Raw genomic sequence first — 25,264 nt, forward strand, 5'->3', positions numbered from 1 at the left:
TTGTAAGCACTTATCAGCCTTCTACAGGAGAGGACTCTGCTGGCTCTGCATTTGCTAGAAAAATAATTTCATCTCAGCCCCTTTAGCTGGGTTGTGTTCATTTTTCAGCTTTAGAACTAAAAAGCTACAATAAACTTAACAGTGCAAGTCATAAGTCTGACAGTAATAAGCAAACTACTCATGATGAATGGCGGGGTATGTACTTCTATCCCGGTATATTATTTTTTATTTACAGAACTTCACAACAAATGTAACTTATGCCAGATTAATCACTGCTTTCTTCTTATGAGCCACTTTTCAAATGCAGACAAATGCAGACAGATGGACAGAGAGGGTGTGTGTACACAGCAGGGCTTAACTCGAAATAAGCTATGCAAATTGAGCTATGTCATGTGCGTAGTTTATTTTGAAATACTTTATTTCGAGTTTTGGTGCTGTCTACGCAGCTCTTATTTCAAAATAGAGCACTCTTCCTCTGACTTCCTTTACTCCTCCTGCAATGAGGCTGTGTCTACACTGCATCCCTTTTCCAGAAAAGGGATGCAGATGAGACAAGTAGGAATTACAAATGAAGCGGGGATTTAAATTTTCCCCGCTTCATTTGTATAAACATGGCTGCCGCTTTTTTCCGGCTCGGGGCTTTGCCGGAAAAAAGCGTCAGTCTAGACGGGGATCTTTCGGAAAATAAAGCCTTTTCCGAAAGATCCCTTATTCCTCTTAAAATCAGGCAAAACCCCGAGCTGGAAAAAAGCGGCAGCCATGTTTCTACAAATGAAGTGGAGAAAATTTAAATCCCCGCTTCATTTGCAATTCCAATTTGTCTCATCTGCATCCCTTTTCCGGAAAAGGGGTGCAGTGTAGACACAGCGTGAGAGTTACAGGAGTTGGAGTAAGAAGTTCTCTAGCTTGACAGTATTTTGACATTATGTCAAAATAACTGCCAGCTGTGTAGATGCAGACTGTGTTATTTCAAAATAATGTTACTGTGTAGACCCAGCCTGGGTGAACACTGGCCAGCAGAAGGTGGCAAAGATAGCTTCGAACCAACTTTCTCCTCCCCTACGGATTTCAAGGCAGTTGGAGGCAGTTACAATGGCCCTCTAAATAATGTAGGTTGTTGTAATGACTACTCAAGCTTCAGCAGCCTCATAATTACATCTATGGTCATCTCCATAACTCTCCAAAACCTCTGTGTCATTCTTTGCCATGGCCTGGGTCCCAGCTCTATCTCTGTATTTTGTGAGGGAGCAGGTGGCAGTGTTGTATATAAGCCACAGAGTAGGAAAACATAAAAACACCAAACACAAGATCAGAAAATAAGCCTCTCTAAACCAAAAATGTATGTAATAGAATAGCAAAGTGATTGGCAAAGTCAGAGATAAGCTACCTTCGCTCATTCCCCCTGTAAAAATCATAATGAGAAGACAACATTATCGTATAGCCATGAAATATTCTCTATGGTTAAGTATGGCAAACATCCATGTTCTCGTCATACTATGTGGCAGTAAGGGCCCATGTTGTAAAAAGAGTAGTGGTTAGTAGGGAAACATGACACAAAAAGCCTTCTTTTGTTGTGCCCTTTTGCAGCAGGTAGGCACAATGGTAATCACATTGTATGACTTTTAGCCAGGAAGAGGGATTGGAAGCAGACTGGGACATACCCACTCTCTACTCTGGTCTGTCATGCAGGGAAAAGCCTTCTGAATGCCTTAGAGGCCTGGAGCAACTTGCACATTCTCCCTGTGTATGCGAGCACATGAGGAGACACTATTTCTCACTGAAGTTCATTGTTTCTGGTGTACCCACAGTGCAGTGCAGTTCTGTGCCACACAGAGAAAAACTAGTAACATCAGAGACAACTGAGCCCATTATTTGTATTTGAATATTCTAACTTGGCATTGTCAGTATTGCCAATCACCAAAATCTTGAGTTTTAAAAATAAATCCACTTGGGGTTGTTTTACTTGCTTTTCTATGGTAGCATTCTCGGAAATGCTTCTAGTTCTGTGCACAAGGCCAGGTAGACAGGCAGAACTTCAGAGTCTCAATATCTGGATGAGACGATGGTGTAGGGAGGAGGGGTTAAGATATATTAGGAAAGATAAGGAAATAAGATATATTATTTTGGCAAAAGGGGAGCCTATTTATAGGAAGGATGGTCTCCACCTAAACCAAAATGGCACCCGACTGCTGGCACTTAACATTAAAAGGTTGTAGAGTGGTTTTTACACTGAGGGAAAGCCAAAAGGGGCGGACGAGCACACGGATCAGATAAAGACATCTCTTAGGGGACTTCTACACAGAAATGCTATAAGACTAAATAATAAGATGGGTGAACTAGAGTGCGTCATATTAAAAGAGGATATTGATATAATAGGTGTCACAGAAATTTGGTGGAATGAGGACATTCAATGGGACACAATCATACCAGGGTACAAAATATATCAGAAGGACAGAATAGGTTGTGCTGGTGGGGCAGTGGCACTATACTTGAAAGAAAATTTAGAATTAAATGAAGTAAAAATCTTAAATAAATCAAAATGTACAAATGTTCAATCAAAATAAATCTCTATGGATAGGAATTCCATGCTCTAATAATAAGAATATAGCAGTAGGGATATACTATTGACCACCTGACCAGAATAGTGATAGTGACTATGAAATGCTAAGGGAGGTTAGAAAGGCTATCAAGATAAAAAACTCAATAATAGTGGGGGATCCCCATATTGACTGGGTACACGTCACCTCAGGATGGGATGAAGAGATCAAATTTCTTGTTAACTTAAATGATAGCTTCTTGGAGCAGCTTCACCCACAAGAAGCAATTACACTGGTCTACAATTTTTTAGAAGTCATCTGCTTCAGAGATAAAATGTGCTATTTATTATGTATTTTGATGTGCTGAATTCAAATATGACAATTAAACAATTGATTGGCTACTGTTTCCAAGATATTTAAGTTTTTACATTTTACGTCTATGTATATTGTGTAGATAGTAGAGTTTTAATCATAAATTGTACACCTAGGTCTTTTCATGTGTTTATGGTTGCTTTACATGATAATATTTCACTGGTCCTGTTTATGTAACACTTTAAAAATCAGCAAAAGGGTTATATAAATAAAATTTAATATGAAACAAAAGGCAAAAAACTATTATGTACATAGTTTAGTCCTATTCAGTGTCTACTCGGCGCTTCTTGGCTTGTCTCTTGTATTCAAAAAATGGAGCATCTCTTATCACTGTCCAGCAATAGTCTGCAAGCATTGATGGGTTCCATTTGCCCTGATAGCGTTTCTCCATTGTTGCAATGTCCTGGTGAAATCGCTCGCCATGCTCGTCGCTCACTGCTCCACAGTTCGGTGGAAAAAAAATCTAGATGAGAGTGTAAAAAATTTATCTTTAGTGACATGTTGCAACCAAGGCTTTTGTATGCCTTGAGGAGGTTTTCCACCAACAACCTGTAGTTGTCTGCCTTGTTGTTTCCAAGAAAATTTATTGCCACTAACTGGAAGGCTTTGCATGCCGTCTTTTCCTTGCCACGCAGTGCATGGTCAAATGCATCATCTCGAAGAAGTTCACGAATCTGAGGACCAACAAAGACACTTTCCTTTATCTTAGCTTCACTTAACTTTGGAAATTTTCCACGGAGGTACTTGAAATCTGCTTGTATTTTGTCCATGGCCTTGACAAAGTTCTTCATCAGACCCAGCTTGATGTGTAAGGGTGGCTCCAATGACTGTTGGAGTGGCCAATCTATCTTGATGTAGTGGGAATCTCTTGTACAACTATCCCATTCGCAGAGAAAACAGCAGTACTGTGTGTATCCAGTCTGCAGACCAAGCAAGAGAACAACAACCTTCAAATTGCCACAAAGCTGCCACTGATGTTGGTCATAGTTTATGCACTTCAAAAGTTGTTTCATGTTGTCATAGGTTTCCTTCATATGGACTGCATGACCAACTGGAATTGATGGCAAAACATTGCCATTATGCAGCAAAACAGCTTTAAGACTCGTCTTCGATGAATCAATGAACAGTCTCCACTCATCTGGATCGTGAACGATGTTGAGGGCTGCCATCACACCATCGATGTTGTTGCAGGCTACAAGATCACCTTCCATGAAGAAGAATTGGACAAGATCCTTTTGACGGTCACGGAACATGGAAACCCTAACATCACCTGCCAGGAGATTCCACTGTTGTAGTCTGGAGCCCAACAGCTCTGCTTTACTCTTGGGTAGTTTCAAATCCCTGACAAGGTCATTCAGTTCACCTTGTGTTATGAGGTGTGGTTCAGAAGAGGAGGATGGGAGAAAATGTGGGTCCTGTGCCATTGATGGTTCAGGACCAGAAGTTTCATCCTCTTCCTCGTCTGACTCAAGTGAGAATGATTCTGGTGCATCCGGAACTGGCAGACCTTCTCCGTTGGGTCTTTTTCTTCTTTGACATACCTTTCCCAACTGGAGGCACCATGCAGAAGTAAAAATTGCTCGTATGATCTGTTGGCGCTCTCCAAATCATTGGCACTGTAAAAGGCATAGATTTCCTTTTCCTGTTCAACAACTGGCGAAGATTTGTTGCACAAGTGTTGCAGCATACGTGTGGGGTCCATCTCTTGTCCTGATCTCCAATTTTGCAGCCAAAATAAAGGTGATAGGCTTTCTTAACCATAGTGGTTATACTGTGCTTTTGTGATGCAAAAGTCACTTCACCACAAACATAGCAGAAGTTATCTGCGCTGTTCACACAAGTACGAGGCATCTCTGCTCACTTTGGCTAAACAGAAATGTGTCCCTTTGCAAAATCAAACACTGACAAATAAGAGAGCATGACACTGTATGATTTCTAGAGCTGATATAGGGCAATTTGTTCAGCAGAGTGATGTAAGCTTCGTTATGATTGCATCATCCACGACTTCTAGGAATAACATGATGCAATTCATATCATGTATGATGCAATACCAGCTTCAGATTGCATCCTTCATTGTTTTGCCTAAAAAGCAAGTACTGTCCAAACCCAGTCATAGATTTATTCATAGATCCAGTCAAAGATGTATTTTAGTCATTTCTGGTTTAAATTGAGATCCCTTCCCTTTATAACTCACTTATCCTCCGCCATTTGCAAGTCAAGGGTCGTATATACTGACCCAATAGCATATCTTGAAAACTAGAGCCAATCAACAATTTTAAGCATCATTTTCGTTCTCAGTGACCCAGAATTAGTAAAGTTTGACTACATTTATTTCAGAAGCATTTTGGCTTTAGAGCAGTGTTATTGAATAAGGAAACGTTATTTACTTGTTCCCATAATGTAAGAACTAGGGGTCACCAAATGAAATTAATAGGTAACAGGTTTAAAACAAACAAAAGGAAGTTTTTCTTTACACAGCGCACAGTCTACCTGTGGAACTTCTTGCCAGAGGAGGTTGTGAAGACCAGGTCTTAAACAGGGTTCAAGAAAGAGCTGGATAGATTTGTGTAGGTTAGGTCCATCAATGGCTATTAGCCAGGATGGGTAGGAATGGTGTCCCTAACCTCTGTCAGAGACTGGGAATGGGTGATGGGAGAGGAATTGCTTAAAGATTCCCTGTTCTGCTCCCTCCCTCTGGTGCATCTGGCATTGGCACTGTCAAAAAGACAGGATACCGGGCTAGGTGGACCTTTGGTCTGATTCAGTACAACTGTTCTTATGTTCTTGTTTCTGAGCCTATAAAGTTTATTCCCAATCTTTTCTCCACAGCCATGAAGGCTAGAACTTACTTAGAATCATAGAATCATAGGACTGGAAGGGACCTCAAAAGGTCATCGAGTCCAGCCCCCCGCCCTCAAGGCAGGACCAAGCTCTGTCTACACCATCCCTGACAGATGTCTATCTAACCTGTTCTTAAATATCTCCAGAGAGGGAGATTCCACCACCTTCCTTGGCAATTTATTCCAATATTTGACCACCCTGACAGTTAGGAATTTTTTCCTAATGTCCAATCTAAACCTCTCTTGCTGCACTTTAAGCCCATTACTCCTTGTCCTGTCCTCAGAAACCAAGAGGAACAAATTTTCTCCTTCCTCCTTGTGACACCCTTTTAGATATTTGAAAACCGCTATCACGTCCCCCCTTAATCTTCTTTTTTCCAAACTAAACAAGCCCAGTTCATGAAACCTGGCTTCATAGGTCATGTTCTCTAGACCTTTAATCATTCTTGTCACTCTTCTCTTTACCCTTTCCAATTTCTCCACATCTTTCTTGAAATGTGGCGCCCAGAACTGGACACAGTACTCCAGCTGAGGCCTAACTAGTGCAGAATAGAGCGGCAGAATGACTTCACGAGTTTTGCTTACAACACACCTATTGATACAACCTAGAATCATATTTGCTTTTTTTGCAGCAGCATCACACTGTTGACTCATAAATCAAAGCTTAAGCTATGTCTAGACTCCAGGCTTCTTTTGGAAGAAGCTTTTCTGGAAGAGATCTTCCAGAAAAACTTCTTTCAAAAGAGAGCTTTCACACTCAAAAGCACATCGAAAAAGTGATCTGCTCTTTCAAAAGACTGGACGTTATCTCGCATTTTAGTTGTGATTACTATGGATAGAGTGGCCTCCAGGGCACCTGTGCTTTTTAGGAGGCCTCTTCTTTCAAAACGAAAAACAATACTTTTTCCCTTTCAAAGAAAGGCTTCTTCTTCATAGAAAGAGGGAAACCCCCAGCGTTTTCTGCTATCGGAAAAATCCCTGCGTTCTTTTGACTTTCTGTCGAAAGAATGCAATTGCAGTGTGGACATAAGTGTAGTTTTTCCAGAAAAACAGATGTTTTTCTGGAAAAACTCGGCAACATAGACATACCCGTAGAACAGGGGTTCCCAACCTGGGGTACACGTACCCCCAGGGGGTACGAGAAGCTTGTCAAGGGGGTACGGGGAATATTTGGTAAATAACTAGATTATCCTAATTGAAATGTTCCAAAAGTAGTAGTATTAGTGAAATAAGTTGTGGATTCTAGAGTCTAGAATTTATTTTCTTTCATATTGAATAGGGGGTACGGGAAGGTTTACTAAAAGCCAAGAGGTACGGGGACCAAATAAGGTTGGGAACCCTTGCCATAGAATGTCATGTAATCTCCTGACTTCAGAATCTATAACTTTAAAAGAACAAATACTGTGAGACTCACCAATTCTTATGATTGTCCCCTCAGTTGTAATACACAAAGGTAGTTTAAACACAAATTCCCAAAATTTTAGAGCTTCAGAAATTGGAGGTGAATTCTTTCAATGGGAGTAGATTCGAAATGATGGCTAACAGAGGAGCTTCCACAGGTTTAGAGGTATTTCAAAGCCAGAGCAAGGATCACAAAGTTCTTCCAATTACTACCAGGTGCTTCCTGGCAACTGATGTTGCTTTTAATATTCTAATGCTTGTGTATTTGAGAAATGTTGTTTTTAATATTTTGCTCAGGAATCTTGATATTTTAAGAAAAAAATGGAAGATAATTGTGATGAGATTGAAATGACTTCAAGGAGACTTTTCTTTTAAAATGTCTTAGTGATAGACCTAAACATATATTTAGAATCTTTGATATGTGAAACTATGCTAGTTTTAAGACAGATCATAGACTGTAACTTCTCTAAACTCCTTTTTAAATATGTGTTTAATATTGCATGCATTTAATATATAAAACAGAAAACAAGGTTTCACTTTGCCTTTAAACACCAATTAAAATATCAGATCCTGATCCTGCTCTATTAATAAATCTAATGAAAAGTGAACATTTTAAAGAAGTAAAGCAGTAATTTAAAGAGGTGGTTAAAGCTATAACCATAGCAACGATCACAAGAAAAGGAAAGCTATCTCTACACTCCTCATGTTGGCATGCTCATAGAATTAGCTTTAATGGAGCACATTAGATTTATTTCACTCCACTATAAAAAAAGGAATGCAGCATATGTTCAGGTCCTACCAATCTTTGTTCCTTTTATAATTTCAAAAGTGTACTTAAGCACTCTAATTCTAAGCAGCAAAGTGCATCTATTATACAAAGGGTTATTTTTTTAATAATAACACTAAAGATGTTTATCATGTTAGAATGCATAATTAAAGGACATAAAAATGAAACTGTTAATATCAGGTTACAAGCTCATTTGACAAGCTGAAGCAACATTCAAGGCTCAATGGAAACTTAGATGTTGAGTATCCTCAGCCACCAATGTACATCCACTTACCATTGACATTACAGCAATAAAATCATATTGTAATGCTAGTCACTTTCCAGGGTGGCAATTCAACAACATTTTTCTTTTTAACTACATGCCTAGTCTTAAAAAAAAACACTTCTACAATTACAGTTGTTACCATGAAAAAGTCCTCTTTAGTTGCTCAAAGATCATTGTGGCAACCATAGTTAGGATAAGACTTGGGCTGGGAATGAAAATATTTTTCAAAGAGGATTTTGAGACTTCAAATTTTGTTTTTGTTCTGATTTGGTATGAAACTTGAACATTTTTAAATTATCCATGAAATGTTTTTTTTAATCCTTTCAGATCAAAATGTTCCATTTTCAGTTTGAATTGTTTTTCCAATGTTATACTATGGAATGATTCCATTTCCATGGCTTCCAGTTCAGAGCAATATTGCTTCTCCTCCTATCAGATGAGAGATTACCACTGACAAGTTACTGGAGAAAGTACATATGCACCTAGCCTGCCGTTGCAAAATGATCTTTTATAACCCTAGCTGCACATTTGCCATCACATTGCCCATTATGGTCTCATCAGTTATGTCAATATGCTAGGCTTGAAACTCCCACAAATACTCAGGCAAGAGGAATAGATATCTGCTGTAATCCCCAACCAGTCCCTCAGCACCAACTGCATAAACTGCCTGGATGGTTTTGACTTGCCAGTGGTCCCTATTGAACAGGCTCTGGACTAAATAAGGTCTCTGTGTCGAGAATCAGTATTACTGGGGCCTTTGTGAAAGCCCTTTGTTCAGCTTCAGTGCAAAAGAGACAATAATGCATATTATTGATGAGTGACCGTTGACTAGGTTCAGCAATGATCGAGAAGAGATACATTATGCACTGCAGATGCCATTGCTTAGCTAGATGACTATGCACATGCTAAATAAATAAATATAATAAGTACATAGAATTGGGTGTAGTAATGATTATTTCTATAGTAGCACCAAGAGGCCAGAATCCCATAGTCTGAGGTACTGTATGAACACAGATGACAGAAAAAGAATCCCCTCTAAAAGGAGCCTATAATCTTACATACTAGGATAGTCCTTTCCCCTATGTAGTAGCAAAAAGGATAAATAGAAGTGTCCACCGGATTTTCTTCATGTCATTCATTAGTTTGAATACTTCAGTCACAACTCCTCTTATTCAAATCTCATCTAGAATTCAATCCCAATTCATAATTCTATGCTAGAATACAGGTTGGACGTCTCTGGTCTGGCACCCTCAGGATCTGACTGGTCCCGAATGAGGGAATTTGCTGGACCAGAGGAAGTCCTCTGCTACCGGCTCCCCAGACCACCTTTCCTCCCTGACTGCCAGCCCCAGCTACCCCCACTGCCAAGCTGCCATGCTCCTGAGGTCCCGACAGCCCAGAATGTCCTGGCCCCACTATCAGAGCTGCCGTGGTTGCTGAGTCTCTGGCCCTGGCCCCACTATGAGGTCTGCTGCAGTTGCCACATCTCCAGCTCTGCTACCGTGGCTGCCGCAATTGTTACATTCCCAGCCCTGCTACTGGGGCTGGTGCGGCCCTGCTGCATTACTAGGGCTCCGGTGCCAGTCCCAGACCTAGCCCCAGCCCTGCTGGACTCCAAGCCACCAACCCTCTTGCCTCTGGGGCTCCCAGGCAGAACTCCCTGGTCCAGGAACACCCATGGTCCTGCAGGATGCAGGTGTCCTGGTTTTGGGAGGTTCAACCTGTATTTTTGCAATCTGCAGCATCAGGCTCATAGTTGCAACTTTTACCATGCCAGGGACAGTACCTGCACAAGAATCACCTTGCATGTGGACTACTGCAAAATATACGGTCACTAACAGCCCCAAGAGAACAACACTACAGCTAGGGATCAGTGCAGCAGAAGAGTGTCATGTCTACGCCTACTTTATCTATTCCTGACTTCTGTGCTAGCAGCAGAGAGAAGGGTAGCCCATGACCTATAGCTTTACCACTGTATAGCCAGAATCTGCCCCACAGGGCTGGAAAGCTGGTGTCAGCAGATCTGATTTATGCAAGTTATTATATAGCATAATGTTTTTCCTCTTATGACACTTTTATCTCCCTTTGTGTGTGTGCATGGCACAGTCACAAGCCTGGAGTCAGGAGGCTTCTTGTGTGGTGTGCTATCAGAGGATTCTGAGACAGAAATGTATGTAACCCTAGGTAGACAATGGTCCTGAACGTCTTACCCCCACTGTTTCTGGTACCTAAATATTAGTAAGACATGATTTGATGTGCGTACGCTGGTGATAAATAAGAGGTTTTAACACTACAGCTATACCAAAGTCTAGTTTCTTTCTTTCCTCCTCCCCCCCCCAAAAACAAACAAAATACTAAAACCAAAACAAAACAAAACAAAACACTGTGAACTGTGTTTCCTTCAGAAATGTTTCCTTCTTACTGATTTAACTTACCTTTGAATTCTACACTTCAAAATAGCATAGCAATCAAACTAGCCTCTATCTGCTATTTTAGGCATATAGAGGAAATGGACATTGTGGCTGTCACCATTGGACTTTACTTACTCTGGGACTGTTACATGAGATGCTGAGCACTTCCTATGAAGCTCTATATGCCCGAATGCATGTTGATTGTAATGGATTTGAAGGTGCTCAGTGCCTTACAGGATGGGGCCTTTTCTGTTTCTGCCTGAGGGTTTGTAAAACATATTGAAGATAATCTCAGGTTTTCAGCCATTTTCAGTTCAGTAGGTGTTCATCTCAACACTGAGCATGGAAGGCGCTAATTCAATTCCATACTCTGTGGAGGTAAAACTTGTGGATTTTGTCCTGCTGATTTTGTATCCAAGCTGTTGTTTTGCTAGCCTAGAGGTTTACTTTAACTGCTTCATGATTTTTTAATGCCACTTTCCTCTAATCCTCCTTCAATAAACTCAGCAGGTTAGCCTCCATTCAAGTAAAAGTCACAGCAGTACAGAATTTCTGTTAAAACTCTACACTTCAAAAATAAGCTTTTCAAATCTCATAGTAGAATTCGATTTGGACTGGTGGTTTCTGGCACATTATTTCTGGTACTTAATAATAAGAGACAATATAATTAAAACCAAACTGAATTCTGGAAATCTAATTATTATCTTTCTTTTTGTAGGTCTGTGGAAAACTGTTGCATACCAGCCTATTACACATTTCTATTACACTATTTGCAACATTTTTTATTGAAACGCCCATGTTTTTTGTACAAAGAAGCTCTATTAAACAAAGGACTTACAGAAAAATAAGTGTGTTCACGGAAGAAACTTTTCACTTTCTGTTACAATGCATTGTGTATGGAACTACCAGGAATAATTTAGCTAATAAATGATAGCAAAGCTGACTATCCATATAAAACTTGGCTATCCCTCTGAAGCTTATCTACTCACTGTCTTTTTTTCTTCCTCCCCTTCCATTTTTTTTCTTTCCCCTCTTTCTCCCTTTCCCCTCCCTCCCCGTCCCTTATTTATTCTTGGATCTGAACTTCCAACACTCCAGTCATCTGAAGAAGTGGATTGTGCCCACGAAAGTTCATGATACTAACTATATGTTTTGTTAGTCTATAAAGTGCTACTAAACTATTTGGGTATGTCTACACTACCCCGCTAGTTCGAACTAGCGGGGTAATGTATGCATACCGCACTTGCTAATGAAGCCCGGGATTTGAATTTCCCGGGCTTCATTAGCATAAGCGGGGAGCCGCCATTTTTAAATCCCCGCTGCTTCGAACCCCGTGCAGCGCGGCTACACGGGGCTCGAACTAGGTAGTTCGGACTAGGTGCCTATTCCGAACTACCGTTACTCCTCGTGAAACGCGGTGTATCGGTAGTTCGGATTAGGCACCCTAGTCCGAACTACCTAGTTCGAGCCCCGTGTAGCCGCGCTGCATGGGGTTCGAAGCAGTGGGGATTTAAAAATGGCGGCTCCCCGCTTATGCTAATGAAGCCCGGGAAATTCAAATCCCGGGCTTCATTAGCAAATGTGGTATGCATACATTACCCTCCTAGTTCGAACTAGGAGGGTAGTGTAGACATACCCTCTGTTGTTTTTTAAGTTTTTCATATAAAACATGTTTATTTTACTAGTTGTTGGACTAGGGTGATTCTTTGAAAGAGATTTCCTTTGACATGTTCCTGTCCCTATACTCTCTTCCAAATACTGATAGAGCATAATTACTAGTCCTCTCTCCATTAGTCTTTGCCAGAGAACTGAGCTGGATTGGTCACCATAGGTACATATCAAAGGCCCAGATTTCCAGAGTCATGTGACAGCATCAGGATCTACAGATGTCAGTCTAAAGAAATTGTGTCTGGCCCTTCTGTTTGAAGATGTTTTTCAGGTGTTACTGGTGAAGTTATATATTTCTTAGTTGGCAGACAACTTCCAGGAAAAAGAGATGCATTATCTACTAGAGCCATGGACAAAGCTCTTTGGTTTGACATCCTGTACCAGAAGACACCAGGACCTCCTTATTGGGTAAGGATGCAGATGTTGCTTGCACTAGTGGGAGCATTAAGGTATCTGGAGAGGCACAACAAAGTCAATTGCAACCTCAGGCAGATCGTTTAAAATCAGAGAACGAACCCCAAGCTGATTGTGTGGTCTGTAAATAGATTTCACCAGGTATCAACTGTGAACTCCTCAAGCACTGTAACAACATTCCCATGGAGTCACAAACAGTCCCTTTGGTCACCACCATCTATCTTGCCCCAAGGCAACCCTGCCTTAAAGACAGATTGATCCTTACCCCAAAAATCTCAACAATATTTAGGTTCGACCAGTCAGTTACTCCAGACCAATTGCACCTCAGATCATATATCTAAAACAGTGTTTGTTGCCTGCTCTGTAATGAAATAACTAAAGGTTAATAACTAAGAAAAGTAAACAAGAGATTTGTTTATAAGGTTAACACAGATAAACATACACATGCAAATGAGTTACACTCTTAAGTTCCAAAAAGCAAGAGAAGCTGCTGTAATGTGCAAGCTAATATTGTCCTTTAGACCTAACCCAAGGTAAACTGTTTGAGAACCCATTACTTATGCTTAGAAATACTGCTTTCCTCAAATTTAAAGGAATGTAGTGATACACTCCCTTCTGGTCAAGGACTTTTATTCTCTTCCTCCAGAGTTTAAACTGTGATGGGACACAGATTTGTGCACATCCCCACTTTGAGTGGGGAAAGAAATTAACAAAATCTTATATCAACTGATGTTCCAAAATGGTTTGTCTGGAATGTATAGGCCTTCTTTTGTTGGGTAGGAGATACTATCCTGAAATGAACGAGCACTTCACACTTGGCAATGTTTCTCTCCTGACTGTGGGAGTTTCCAGTTTCATAGAAAACACTTCAATAGTTACAAAGCAAACACTTACATGTTACCGTACAATATGGGATACAGATATAAGTGAGATTAATGTCTGGGACAACTCACAAACATGTCATCATGGCCACCACTAAACACATTCTTACACATTTAATATGTATGTTAATAATGCCAGTACACCAGTAAGCCAGTCTGGTTTCCAAGGCTGAAGGGCCTTGGCTTTAGGTGATACCACGTCTTCCAGAATCACATGGAGTACAGTTAGCCATCACCACAGGTCCATCCATCTTCGGTGGTCATGGGAAGTCTACAAGTGGCATGTGGTGAATCAGTGACTTGTACTCCACCTTTGGCTATTCTGCCCTTATAAATAGGCTTACACATGAAATTCAGCAGGTATATCATTCATTTACAAATTTGTGAGAACTGTATTTTTAAAACACCATGTAAATAAAATTTCTTTCCACTAGCATTTTTAACCTTTCTCTCTAGACTTCAGTACATATCTGAAGAAAAATCAAATTAACTTGTTTTATTTTCCTTTAATAAACTGGCCTTTAATATAGGAAAAAGACAACAGAAGCATCAGGGCCAGCTTATAACTAAAGATTTCCACCATTCCCATTTATGGAAATTCTAATTTCTTCATTCATTTTAGTATGTCATTAGTTAAAAAGATTAAGTTTGGTTTAATATCCCTTATGGTTTCCTTCAGTCACTCAGTAATTCATTACCTTGCAGAATTTTTTGTGATTGATGTTATAAGGCACAATAGGCTGGATTCATCAAAGAGATAATGAGTAGTGTTTGACTTCTGGAATATTAATGAATACATGGAATTCCCATTCATTAATATTCAAACACAGATAACAAACCAGTAGCTGTAGGGAGAACTAATTGGCAACTGGCATCCAATTTCTGTCTTTCCATGGAAATGAACATATTTGCAGATAACAGCACAATTTGATAAATCTGAAGTAAGTACTGAGTGTTTATTAATAAGCTAAATTCAGCTATATTAAAAAACAATTATTAATATAACCATGTACCTGCTTTCAAGTTTTAATCAAAGAAACACTATTTATACAATAAAAGTCAGTGAGTCACTGCTAGGCATTTGCCAGTATTGGGGCACGGTCTTTCCTAAAACACATGCAGGGGAGCATACATGGTCCTAGCATATTTTTAAATGGTTTACACCTTGGAAGGCACTTGGAGGGCTCAGACCCTGCACTCAGTTAAACATGGGTGGGGGGGGCAATGTAAAGTTGACACCCCCACATTTAACTGAGTGCAGGGACTGAGCCTTCCAAGGCTGTGTCTACATTGGCATTATCTTGCGCAAATACTCTTTAACGCAAGAGTTCTTGAGTTAAAGTATTTGCTCAAGAGAGCGTCTACACTGGCATGTGCCTTTGCGCAAGATATGTGCTTTTGCGCAAGAGCATCCGTGCTAGTGTAGACGCTCTCTTGCTCAAGAAAGCTCCAATGGCCATTTTAACCATCGGGCTTTCTTGCGCAAGAAATTCATGTTGACTGTGTACACTGGCCTCTTGCACAAGAACAGTTGTGCAAGAGGGCTTATTCCTGAGTGGGAGCATCACATTAGAACGTCAGTGTTCTTGCGCAAGAACTCCCCACCAGGGTAGACAGGCAGCATGTTTTTGTGCTAAAGCGGCCGCTTTGGCGCAAGATCACGTCAATGTAGACACATTTCAAGTGTTCTATTTGGGAATTAAAACTAGATTCAAAATTAAGCACCAGGTTTTCAGATATGCTGATTACCTGCACTCCCACTGCCTCCAGATTCAGTCAGAGGGAGCTGAGGTTGCTCAGCCCTGCTGAACATCAGGCCAATGTTCTACATACAGCCTTCATGTATATTGACAAGCAGGTCTTTAGCTGGCTAGCTGGAAGAAAGTTGTCACCTCTCTCAGGGCTCCCTCACAGGAGGTGGGAAGAAGGGGGAAAGTTAACAGGTATGGACATGATAAGGGAAGGAATCAGGTGGAGCCTGGTTAATACAAGGTCACTGCTTTGACCAGAAGACTGGGGAATATTTATACCCCATGCAGCCCTATAAAGATCTCTCTTGAACAGGATCAGCCTACCAGCAGGCATATCAACACTAGCAAAGATTTGCAGGCATCTAGCATCGGCAGCACCTTCATGTGCAGGCAGCCTGCCAGCAATGACAGATGCTGCTGTCCCCACTCATTGGTGTAGGAATCATTAAATATGGCAGAAGTAAAATTCAGATCCCCTCAGAGTATATTAGTTCATGGGATGAACATGCCATTTGGAGAGTATCCAGGGGGCCTCAGTACACTGAAGGCTCTGTGAGGAGGTTAGTGGGAATATGGTTATGCAGGAGAGGGTATTCTTTTGGCATTCACATTTTCTGTAATACTAAAGATAAAGATACTGAGAGATGAATACAGAAATATTTATCATCACTCCACAGGGAAGCTATGGCAAAAAGTAAGATGGGACAGGACAAGCAAAGCAGTGATGTCAAATCTCCAAATGTTATTAGAACCTGGGAAAACTGGGAAGCAGCTTTACACAGATGTCAGTTCCTGGAAAGAAGGACCAGCATTATTCAAATATGCATAGATATAATCAGACAGACATGTAATACATTTGGGGACAAGGCTTGTCTCAACGATGATTAGCCATGTAGAGCTGCAACACAGGCTGGGAGTCAATGGTGCCTCCTGTATCACTCGCTTTGATTAGAACAGACAATACCACGTTATTTATTACCCATCAAGCCCAATAGAGACCCAGTGTTCTGAATAATATTTTCAGGGCTTTGAATGATGACAGCTGTTTTCAGAGCATCTCCAAATTTAATCATGCCTATGAAATGTGTTTTGGGATCTACTCACACCACATTTCTGATTGCTTTCAAGAAAGGCCCCAATATATAGAAAAGTTGGTGAGGTAAACCTAGCCCCCTTTGCTCCAGATACAAGAGCAGGTTGGAGTTCAGGGTCCAAGAAAGGGGAGCAGAGGAGCTGGCAGCAGGGATAATGGGAAAGAGCTTTGCCTCCAATCAAGCTCACTGTGTTTCAGATACTCTTTGAGATTATGCAAACAGGACAGATGGGACATATTTATGGGAAGGGTTTACTCTGAGGGACAGGATTCCCTGTATGTGGGTAAAGTCAAAAAAACTGAAGTAAATAGAAGGGTTAGTATACACTGTATGGGGGGGGGGGAATGGATTGCATAGGAAACAAATGCTAATAGAGTTCCAGGGCCATTCAGTAATTCACCTAAGAAGAACCTCTGGGTTTCTCCTCCAAGCTTCATTTCTAAGAAGGCATGACTTTACCTAGCATCTGTCATACTCACGGGGTAGTTCAGTTAATAATGTACACTGCATTATTTTGCCTTTGATAAGGCTGTGCCTGGTACGATAAAAACTTCTGGTGAAGGACTATTTTTGGCAAAATATGGCATCAAATTGTCTTTTTGATTGTTGCTAGTGCATCCTTCTAATTTTAACCTTTTGTTTTTCTGTTTGAGAATCAGTTTTCTTTCAGTAAATCACTTCTAATTTATTGTCCATCTCTTGCTTGGTATTTGAAGAATTCAGTGCAATGCTGGAATGGACAGAAGTTCAGCAGTCTGGTTTACACCAGATGGTACATTATCTGGATGACTTGTTTGCTGTTTGCAGGCATGCCAGATTATAAGGAGTGTTTCAGTGTTGTGGCCACATTCCATATCTGGGCTCCCCCAGGGTAAAATAGGAGAACTTCTGGGACTGATTATCAAGCCTCGAGCAGCAAAAAGAGTTACACTATGAGAGCTATAAGATATTTTGAGCATCTTAGCCAAAAGATCAAGATAGCAAGCAAAGGACATGCAACAGCCTTCTCAGAAAACCAGCAGGTTCTTCATGGGAAGCAGATGTTCCAGCCCTAAAGATGGCAGCCCTTTTTATCTTGTACTTAAGAGCAGTGCACTATGTTTCAGTATATCCTGGGAAATGATCCCTCATTCTCACAGAACCTGGGAAACAGGCTAGCCCTCTTTTAAAGACAGCCCCCTAACTTGAAGCAAATACTCATCAGCAGCCACAGAAACACTTACCCAGGAAACTATTCTTGCAACAAACTTTGTTGCCAACTCTGTCTGCATATCTATACAAGCAACACCATCATAGAACCTAACTACATAAGCCACACCATCAGAGGTTTATCAACCTGCATATCTTCTAACGTGATATATACCATCATGTGCCAACAATGCCTCTCTGCCATGTATAATGGCCAATCCAAACATTCTCTATACCAAAGGATAAATGGACACAAAGTAGATATCAAGAAAGGTAACATATATAAACTAGAAGGAGAATACTTTAACCTCCCTAGACATTCTGTAATGGATTTAAAAGAAGCCATCTTTTTCCAACAAAACAAAACAAAAAACCCCAAAACTCTCCCCCCCCCAAAAAAAAACCCCTCAAAACCAGACTACAAAGAGAAATGGCAGAGCTGAATTTCATTTGCAAATGTAACATAATAAAATAAGGACCGAATAAGGATTTAGGTTGGTTGTCTCACTACAAAGACAATTTTCCCTCTCTTGGTATTCACAACTCCCCATCAGCTGCTGGGAGACAGCCACATCCTCCCTGACTGAATTGGCCTCATTATCACCGGTCCTACATTTGATAAGTAATTCTCTTCTTTTGATATGTATATATCCCTGTCTCTATAATTTCCACTCGAATGCATTTGATGAAAGGGTTTTACCCATGAACGTGTATGCCCAAATAAATCTGTTAGTTTTTAAGAAGCCTCAGAACTCCTTGGTTTTTCTGGGGGAGGGTTGGATTTTTTGTTTCTTTATTTAGTGTAGCATCATAAGAACATAAGAACGGCCATACAGGATCAGACCAAAGGCCCATCTAGCCCAGTATCCTGTCTTCTGACAGTGGCCAATGCCAAATGCCCCAAAGGGTGTGAATAGTACAGGGAATCATTAAGTGATCCCTCTCCTGGCATCCTTTGCAACCCATGACAAACAGAGGCTAGGGACACCATTCCTACCCATTCTGGCTAGTAAGTATTGACTCTGTTGTTACATGCCAAACTTGTTGATATGCAACTTATCTCAACAACGTGCATCATCACAGGATCTCTCCAAGTGACTCATCTTCTTTGCTTCCAGTTCTGAGCCATATCTTCTCAATGTGCAGCAGCAGTCAAAAGAAACCCAACAGAATATTAGGAATAATTAAGAAAGTAATAGATAATAAGAGAGAAAATATCATTGATTTTATATAAATCCATGGCACACCCACATCTTGAATATTGTGTGAAGATGTGGCCATCCCCCATCCCACAAAAAGGGCAATCCGTAGCAAGTCTGATACCCTGTTCAGCCCAGCACTACCACCTTGAATGGGAGGAGGCTGTGGGTCAGAAGTTTTGTGGCACAAGAATACTGAAGGCCAGGGAAGCTCACTTGCAAAATGAGAGAAACATGTGGGAGGCCTGGGTGGCGGCAAGCAGTGTGAGCAGACCCAGCTACAGGAGGAGCTAAGGGGATAATTGCCCCACAGACCAGAGATTCAAAAAAGCCAAGAATCTGGCTGTTGCCACTACATTTGCACTGCAGCAGGAGTGCCACAATGGCACTCTTTAGGCAGCTGTGAAGGCTATGGAGGGGGCATGGTTGCTGCTCACCACCATCTGATGAGTAGAAGCTGGACACAGTCTGTGGGACAGCTGATGAGGAGGCAAGGCTGGCCACCAGAGCTGATACATGGCACATAGTTGCTAGGGCACCATGAAATTTGGAGCCAAGTTTCATGATGCCATAAGCAGTTGTATGGTTTGTGTATCGGTAGGGATGGGATGGTCCTGTATATTGGTATTGGAAAATGTTTAGAAAAGGGCAACAAAAATGATTAGGGGTATGAAATGGTTTATGCATGAAGAGAGATTAATAAGACTGAGACTTTTCAGCTTGGAAAAGATATGACTAAGGAGGCACATGATTAAGTTCTATAAAATCATGGCTTGTAGGGAGAAAGTAAATAAGTGCCATTTACTCCTCACAAAGTAGAACTGGGGTCACCAAATGAACTTAACAGGCAGCAGAATTAAAATAAACAAAAGGAAGTATGTTTTAAAGCTTATTAAAGAGGTGGAGAAGGTTTTGGGAACAGTTTCTGAATCAGCCTAATGGGATTCTTTTGGGAGAAATGAATGGATGATCAGGGCAGATTTAAAGGTTCATGCAGAGTTATCAGGAGTAAATAGGTTTTGGAGTATTTTGCAAAGAAAGATTAAATGCTCAGCCATGGCCCTCAAGTTGGATACAGAAATGCATTGTAAAGGATATAACATTACTGGAATTTTTTTTTCCTTTTTGATAGCAGTAACTATCCAAGGAACAAATTTTGCAAACAAAAGTGTGGTTTTTTGGAGAGACACATAGTTATTACAGGAACCGTTGTCATGACTGCAAATGAAATTAGATATTTGCACATGTTGGTAGAAAGTTAAGAGACATACCTTTGTGAAAACATATGTTTTGTGTGTGCAGCTGCAGTAATTTTGTATGAAAATTAGAGTAGCTGTAAAACAGAATGCACATTTTTGCTTTTGTATATGAATGCTTGATATTTTATACCTCATATCTTAAAAGTGAACAATAAACATTGTAACAATGTACTACAAATAAAGTTTTAAATAGTGAAAAGACATGTAAGGATCAAGAACATGTTCATTATTTTATTATCAGTGTTTTGTTATTTTAGGCTTATTTTCTTCAGCTTTCACCTAATATTCATATTTTAATACAATTTAATAAATATAGACATATCTTTTTCTGCTCCAAAAAATCTCATCATGATAATTATGCTACGCCCTTAGCCAACAATATTGTGCATTCTCCAGTGAGAATCCTTAAGGCATATTTTATTCCACTCTCTTCAAGCTACATAGTTGCTGTTTTGTGGCATAAAATCATGAGTTTCAAATAAGCTTTTTGATTATTCTACACTTTATATGTTCAGTACTTATCTTCTGATTTTTATATTTAAAATGCTAGAAATCAGACAGTTAATACCATCTACAATTAGGCTATGAACTGGGATTTCAATTGTGGTAGAATTTAGTTTCAAAGTCCATTTTGTGGGCTAATATTATATTTGAGAAATTTTGAACTACAGGCAGTCCCCGGGTTACATGGATCCGACTTACATCGGATCCCTACTTACAAACGGGGTGAGGCAACCCCGCACTAGCTGCTTCCCTCCAGCAGACCAGGGAGACGCGAAGCTAGCGCCCGTCCCCCTCCCCCCACAGCAGACCAGGGAGATGCGGAGCGGCTTTTCTCAGCAGACACCTCAGCTTGAGAATAAAGGACTGAGGGAAGTGAGGTGTGGGAGAATAAAACTGAGCTCTGGAGAAATGTTTGGCTAGAGTTTCCCCTACAATATGTACCAGTTCCGACTTACATACAAATTCAGCTTAAGAACAAACCTACAGTCCCTATCTTGTACGTAACCCGGGGACTGCCTGTATATATTTTTTCTTTGCATTTTCTTCTAAATGGGACTTTCAGCAATAAAACAAGAAGTGTGTTCTCTGAGATGCATTATGAAAATATTACCCAAAAATCACTACAAAGTCAGGATAGGGAGAAGGCTGGGACAGGGTTTCAAGATGCAGGCTCTGGCTGGGCACCACTTAACTGAGACAGCTTCCAGGTGGTGGAAAGGTAGGGTTAAGGCAGACTTCTTCTGCCCTGGCCCTGTACCACTCCTGAAAGTAGCTGGCACGTACAGCAGAGGCTTCATGGCGCCATATGTTGCCCCTCATCTACAGGCACTGAGCCCACAGCTTCTACTGGCCATGGTTCAATGGGAGTTGTAGGAGTGGTGTCTGCAGGCAAGGACAGCATGTGGAGACCCCCTGCTCTGCCTTTCTCAGGGACTGCAGGGACATGCCAGCCACGTCCAGGAACAGCAATTACCATAGGGATAAGTACTCCAGCCATGACAGATTAGGCTCCCTCCATCCCCTTCTCTCTGTGTGGAGATAGATACAGAAGTGAGGGACATCAGCATCATCTTCTTCTCTCTCCCACACCAGGATGGCAGCTCCAAGGCAGAGGGTAGGAGCAGCACGACAGTGGATGGAAGGGCAACTGAAGTGCCAGGGCTTGATAGCTCCCTGGCCAAACCAGTCAGGATCACCTGTGAGAGACTCCAAGATCTACCAGTAGATTCCAATCTACTGGTTGTGACCACTGAAATATCTATATACTGAAATAACTGAATGAGAACATGAGTCTATTGCATTTTGTAGTCTGCTCCTCACAGCTGTTAGCAAATCATGGTGAGATTATGAGAACTGCATATTAGACTGCAGATATTTTAGAAATTGTAATTTGATTAACTATAAGAATGCTAATTTCTGTCAGTTACCTAGAGATAAAATACTGGCCAATAGAATTCAATGGTGCTTGCCTTAATAAGATTCCATAATTATGTACTGGCTAATAAACTGATTGCTGCAACTGCTTAAAATACAGATTCCGCTACACATCTAAAAGTTACTTAATATGAGGACCAAAGCATATTTTTCTATTTCCCTAAGATATGTAGCATTTTGTACTGTTATAATACAAATGGTGAAATTCTGACACTGCTCCGACTAAATGGCAACTTCTCAAGGATAATAAACTTCCCCTCATACTTCTTGAGTAAAGAGCATGAAAAATACATTGCACTGCAAATGCAAATCTCAAGTGATTTTTCCCCTTGGTTTTGTTTTTAACGTGCTGATAGTACAATTAATGAATTTACAGGAAAAATGTGATGGTAGGAGTTGTGTACTATAGACTAAAAATCAACCTAAAGTATGACCCCATTGTCAAGAATGGAACACTGAATTTGACCAAGTGTGTTTATAGCACCAAAACCTTTAGAGAATGGCAGATTAATTTTACACCTGCCATGAAATTTGGAGTGGTTTCCTGGAAGACATTGTGACAGGAGTGTTTCTGCAAGTTATTATTTGCAGTGGATCCATTTCCATTTCGGCCACTGACAACTGACACACAATAAGTCCTAGTGGAATAAAAAGTAGGGGCAGACTGTCTGAAGAAACTTATCTGACAGAAGGCATTACTCACCCACTGGGTAATTTTACTGGTGGCTAATGATCAGACAGACAGCAGAAAGGCATCTGAAGATTGTAGATAACATCAAGAGATGGGTGGGCATGGGAGATGAGGCAAGGATGCTTTCTGTTGCTGAGAACTAGTCATGCAGGTAGGTAGCCAATATGCTGCTGCCATAATATGCACCATGGTGGAAGAAATGCTTGAGACGCATCAATTCACTGACATGTATCCATGTTCATTTAATGCCAACCTTGGGAAAGGAAAGAGACTGGAGCTTTAGCTGTTTTCTCTAGAAAGAGAAAGAGATTGGAGCAGAAAATAACATTTGAAATCTACAATGTCTACATATTAGTCATTGCGCCAAATAACTGAGGGCCAGTGAGTTACAGGATTACAGTTTCCTTCACCATATATTATGATTATAGTTTTGAACTATTGCAGTCAGACTTTTATAGCTTCTGCAGATTTTCAGACATTTCATTTCATATTGTTTCAAACCTTATCATATTTGCAATACTGCTTTGCTTATTTGGATTTACATCTTTACATTTCTAGGCTAGTTCAGAATATAAAGAAAACAACAAAATATTTTCTTCTGGACAAATTCCATGTATTTGTGAGAGATAACTTGTACGTAGAACAGTATAATGGGACTGCACATGAAAGCAATCCATGAGCAACTCATTGCATGATTGGGGTCTTACTGACATCACTGATGTGCCCTCAGCTTATAACTGGAGTAAGACAGTAATGAACCAGGCTCTAAAAGGGCAAAAATAATAAACTTTTTAAAAAGAATTTCCAAATAAATTCCAAATGTGTGCATACATAAAAAGGACAAGCATATTTGATATGCACTTGTCTTTTGCAATGAGCAGTTTGGAAACTACTTATCTCATGCAATGAAACCATTCAGGTCTGTGAGATAAATATCCTGCATATGTGTATGTAATAATACGATAAGATTTGGCCCAGTAAATGCAACATTTTACTACAACCATTGTGTTTTAATAAATGTGTTGTGACTAATCTAAGAGTGGTGATTATTATTCTCCTTCTATTTATACTTCTATCTTCTGATGAAACAACAATTTGGAAGTATCAAAGGGTTAGCTGAGTTAGTCTAAATCTGCAAGAACAATTCTGTTCTAACAATTTGGAAAGCTCTTTATTTTAGCAATACAGGCAGTCCCCGGGTTACGTACAAGAAAGGGACTATAGGTTTGTTCTTAAGTTGAATTTGTACGTAACTCGGAACTGGCTCCAGATTCAGCTGCTGCTGCTGCTGCTGCTGCTGCTGACACTGACCAGGGGCTGACTACAGGAAGCCGGAGGCAGAGTTGCTCTGCCCCCAGCTTCCTGGAATCAGCCACTGATCAGTTTCAACAGCAGCTGAATCTGGAACCTGGGACAGAACAGCTGGGGCGCTGCCGAGTAGGTCCCCCCAGGACCAACCCGGCAGCACCCCAGATGCTCTACCCCAGGCATCCACAACAAAAGCCTGGTCTGCTGGGGGGGGGCGTACTAGCTGCGCCCCCCACCCAGCAGACCAGGGAGACCCGGAGCAAAGCCACAGAGACGGGACCCCACTGCCCTTGCGGCTTTGCTCCTTTGCCTCGGAGCAAAGCCGCACAGGCGGCAGGTTCCCCCGCCTCTGCGGCTTTGCTCCTGTCTCCCCCCCCAGCACAGCAAAGGAGCAAAGCCTCATGGGCAGCGGGGTCTGCCGCCTGTTGGCTTTGCTCGGGTCTCCCTGCTGTGCTGGGTAGTCCCTCGGAGCACACCAGGGAGACCCGGAGCAGCTTTTCTCGCCCTGGAGGATGCGGTGGCGGGACCGCTGCGCTCTGGGCGGTCCCGCTGCCCGCGAGCTCCGGGGCGAGAAAAGCCCCGTTCGTAAGTGCGGATCCGACATAAGTCGGATCCGCGTAAGTCGGGGACTGCCTGTATACAGTTTGGTAGCCTATGTTGTGAATTGTCCCTGCACCTTTGTAATGAGCATGAAGATGTCAGATGAACATTCATTGTAGTTTTGGAGAGATCCTTGACATCTGGGATGTTTCCCATTGATTCCCACCAAAGTGCTGCTATTTAAGGCCTTAGTACAAACCTAGGAAATGCCAACAGTATAGTTGAACTTTATTTTTAGATAAAGTATCTAAAATTATTTTAAGCAATTAAGTCATCTGGTGGAATTAAAGAATTGTTGGCCAAACCCATATGTATGCCCAACATCACTCTGAGTTATCAGTATACTTGCCAGTTGGTAACAGGGCTTCTAGAATTCAGAGTCAAAATGGGAATCAAACCCTCCTTTCAGTCCTAATCAGGATAACAATTAAAAATGATATGCATGTCTTTCTTATATATATCATTTATCTCCATTGTAAGAGCTGATAATGAGATGAATTTAATGCTAATGCCCTCTCATTTTTCCTCATTATGAGTGTTGGCTATTTTATCCTTACTCTTGCTAAAGAATTACTTTAGGGATATAGCCGTGTTGCCATTCTTCTTCATTAAATTGGAGGAAATAGAAGTATGTAAAAATCACATTGTGTCAGCAGTCTG

General features: G+C 41.0%; 1 long non-coding RNA gene across 1 annotated transcript in view; it reads right to left on the reverse strand.

Annotated features, from left to right (window-relative positions):
* The window catches only part of LOC142827841 (uncharacterized), a 53,856-nt gene that overhangs the window by 15,918 nt on the left and 12,674 nt on the right, over window positions 1–25,264 (reverse strand). The window contains exon 2 of the long non-coding RNA XR_016349153.1: window positions 22,709–22,949. This is a non-coding gene — a long non-coding RNA (uncharacterized LOC142827841). The remainder of the gene's footprint in view (window positions 1–22,708; window positions 22,950–25,264) is intronic.

The sequence above is a fragment of the Pelodiscus sinensis genome, chromosome 3 (assembly GCF_052426305.1).
Source record: "Pelodiscus sinensis isolate ZL-2025 chromosome 3, ASM5242630v1, whole genome shotgun sequence".
NCBI classification, from domain to species: domain Eukaryota; kingdom Metazoa; phylum Chordata; order Testudines; family Trionychidae; genus Pelodiscus; species Pelodiscus sinensis.